Source organism: Tupaia chinensis, unplaced genomic scaffold (assembly GCF_000334495.1).
Source record: "Tupaia chinensis unplaced genomic scaffold, TupChi_1.0 Scaffold145814_1, whole genome shotgun sequence".
Taxonomy (NCBI): domain Eukaryota; kingdom Metazoa; phylum Chordata; class Mammalia; order Scandentia; family Tupaiidae; genus Tupaia; species Tupaia belangeri.
This window is the reverse complement of record NW_006205672.1, coordinates 2271544-2275118: the sequence shown is the minus strand read 5'-3', so window position 1 is coordinate 2275118 and position 3575 is coordinate 2271544.

Sequence of the window (3575 nt, the reverse complement as noted above, 5' to 3'; positions counted from 1 at the left end):
AAATAGTAAAAGCAAATTAAAATTAGCAAAATAAGTGTATAAGCAATAGAGAAAAAAAGAAATGAAACTGAACTGGTCCTTTGAATAGAAGATAAAAATGGTGAACTTCTAAGCAAAGGTAAGAAAAAGGTCAGTAGAAGCCAGCAGGTAACGTGGCAGCCAAGGAGCTGAGCCCCCATGTGGCCAACCCGTTCAAGTCTCAAACTGGTAACCCAAATCTCATGCGGGGTGTGTGTGTGCATGAAGAATGGAAGAGGGGGGCTGCAGCATGGCCATCCCTGGGGAGTGGAGTAGGGTGGGGAGGGAGTGAAGTCACTCCCCTTCCTCTGTCTCCTGTGCCCTATGGTAAAACTATGGGAAAAAAAATAAGATCAATATTACTCATAACTATAAACAATCCTGAGTACAATGTTAGCAAATTAAATCCCAAAGTACATCAAACTTGTACTGCACTCAAGTAGGCTTGAACCCAGGAATGCAGTTGTTAACCCAGGCCTAACAATTAATTGAATTGGCATAATGATATGTCAGTGGACTACCCAGTAGTCGACTGCGGTTCAGATTCCAGACCCGTCAGTTTAAACTCACAATGGGCCCATGTGCATGCATGCCCAAAATCCCGAGAGGAGAATGGAGGAGAGATTGTGGCATGGCCCTCCCCCAGGAGGGTAATTTCTTATTTTCTGTCTCTGTCTCTCGAGCGAGCTCACGCACCCTATAGCAAAAAATCTCTCAGAAATCACCCCCCAGGGAGGATGGCTATGCCACAATCACTTCTCCGTTCTCCTCTCAGGATTATTATTAGAAAAGAAGGAAAAAATCTTGCAGTCTCTCTCTCTCTCTATTTTAGAGCTAACAGTCTTTCCTTCACATGTTTGGCTGCTCCCGAATGGGTGCATAGATACTTATAAATGTTACTATCTTCTTGAGGAATTAGCCCTTTTCCTACTCTCTAATGCCCTCCTTTGTTTTGTCTTACAGTTTTTGTCTTAAAGCCGATTTTATCTGAAATTAGTATTGCAACTCCAGCCCTTTCTTGATTTGTTTGCATGGAATAGCTTTTTCCAGCCCCTCACTTTTAGTCTATGTATGTCTTTATTTCTCTAAATAATTTTTAAATGTAACTTTATTTATTTTAATTTGACAAAGGAGGGACAGAGTGAGAGAGAGAGAGAGAGAGCAAGCCGTCAGGTGCAGTACTCAAACTGCGGTCGGCCATGTGGGAGTCCAGTGCCTTCCACTGCCACACCACTCGCCAGCCCCCGTCTCTGTATGTCTTTATCCATGAGGTACGTTTCCTGTAGGCAACAGATTTTTTTTTTAATGGATTCAGCCAGTCTGTGTCTCTTGATTGGAGAATTTATTAACATTCTTTATATGAATATTATCAATATTTAAATATTCATTATATGAATATTAAAATCAATATTAATATCAATATTTCCAGACTTGTCCCTACTGTTAAGTTAGCCATTTTCTTGTTATTGTTTTTTGGTATTTTTTGTTCTCTTATTTCTGTCTCTCTGGCATAGCACTACCTTCAGAACTCTCTCTGTATGTCTCTCTCTGGTCAAATTAAACAAGAATAAATAAAATTAAATTAAAAAAAAACTTTTTTTTTTAATTGAGGGACCAACAGTTAGCGTAATGGCTATGTCTCTGGACTCCCACGTAGTCGACCACAGTTTGCGTCCCGGACCTGGTGGCTTAAAACTCATGCCGGGCGCGTGTGCATACGTGCCCAAGATCCCGAGAGGAGAATGGAGGAGAAGGGACTGCGGCGTGGCCATCCCCCGTGGGGGGTGATTTCTCGCTTTCTGTCTCTCTGTCTCTCTCTGTCTGTCTGTCGAGCGCACATGCCCTAGAGCGAAAACCTCTCAAAAAAAAAAAATTGATGCCAGAAGAAAAATACGTCACGACTCACAAATTATCAAAATTATTGGTATAAGGTTTATCCTAGCTAAGAGTAGCTTTCTCAGCCTGATACATACAATTACTAGCAGGAAAGAACAAGATAAAGTTTGTGGCTAAACTGCCTGTCATAACTGTTCCCTATTTTAGCATTTTCAGAGGGATCACATCTATGGTATCAACAGTAACTACAGGTACAATTGAATCATTCACTTCGTGATTCATTCTGAACTAAAATGCTCATGTCTTTCGTCTTTCTAACAACTCTCTTCAGCCTCATGTCTCCTAGTTGGGTTTTTTGTTTATTTGTTCTGAGAGCTTTTTTTTTTTTTCTATAGGGAGTGTTTGCTCACTGCAGAGACAGAGACAAAAAATAAGAAATCACCCCCTCACCCCCGGAGGGATGACCATGCCACAACCCTTCTCCTCCTGGGCATGCACACACACGTGCCCAGCTTGAGTTTGAAGGCACCTGGTCCAGGACCCAAACCACAGTAAACAACCATGTGGTTGGGCCAGCAACATAACCACTATGCCATCTGCTGGTCCAAACTCATTTTTTAAAAACTGTTTTTGCCATAGGGCACATGTGTTACTGGAGACAGAGAAAGGGAAAATGAGAAATCAGCCCCTCAGGGGATGGTCACACTGGAATCTCTTCTTTTCCATCCTCCACTTGGGATTTTGTGCACGGCACACCCATATCAGGCGTGATTTTCAAGCCACAAACCACAGTTGACCAGGTGGGAGTCCGGTGCCCTATCCACTACACCACCTGCTGGCCCCTTCTAGTTCTTGTTCTAGCTAAAAAAATTTCTTGATTAAAAAGCATTACAGGGCCAGTGGGTGGTGTAGTGATTAGGGCACTGCACTCCCACACAGTCAACTGCAATTTGAATCCGGCAGTCAGTAGCCTAAAACTCACAGTGAGAGAGTGTGTGTGTGTGTGTGTCCAAAATCCCAGGAGAATGGAAGAGAAGGGAGTGTGGTGGGGTCATCTTCCCTGGGATTTTTTGCTCTTTGTCTCTCTGTCTCTGTCTCTCCAGCAAGCACACATGGCCTATAGCAAAAATCTCTTTTAAAAAAAGGCATCACAGTTTTACTATTCTTTTCTTTCCTCATAGAAAATGATATCCTTCTTCCTCTCCTTCTTAGAGGAAGCCATCTCTGATCTGAAAGATCTCCTCTCTTCTGTTCTGCTGTTCGGATGGACCTTCTGATCAAGGAGAAAGGAATCTGGTACTAGGCTAGAAAGTTAAATTACTAAATGCATTTGTTAATGCTTCAAGCAGATGGGAGGAGAGACCAGGACCAGACCAACCTCCAAAGCCAAATCCAGGATTGAGTGTTGCCACAGTAAGAAATAGGTTCCAGGGACCAGCAGATGTCGTAATGGTTACGCCGCTGGACTCCCACGTAGTCGACCACGGTTCAAGTCCCATACCCAGCAGCTTAAAACACACCAGGCACGTATGCATGCATGCCCCAAATTCCAAAAGGACAATGAAGGAGAAGAGATTGAGGCATGGCCATCTGATTTCTAGCTTTCTGTCTCTCCAGCAAGCACACGTGGCTATAGCAAAAATCTCTCTTAAGAAAAAAAGAAATGTAGGGACCAGCAGTTAGCGTAATGGCTATGTCACTGGACTCCCACGTAGTCGACC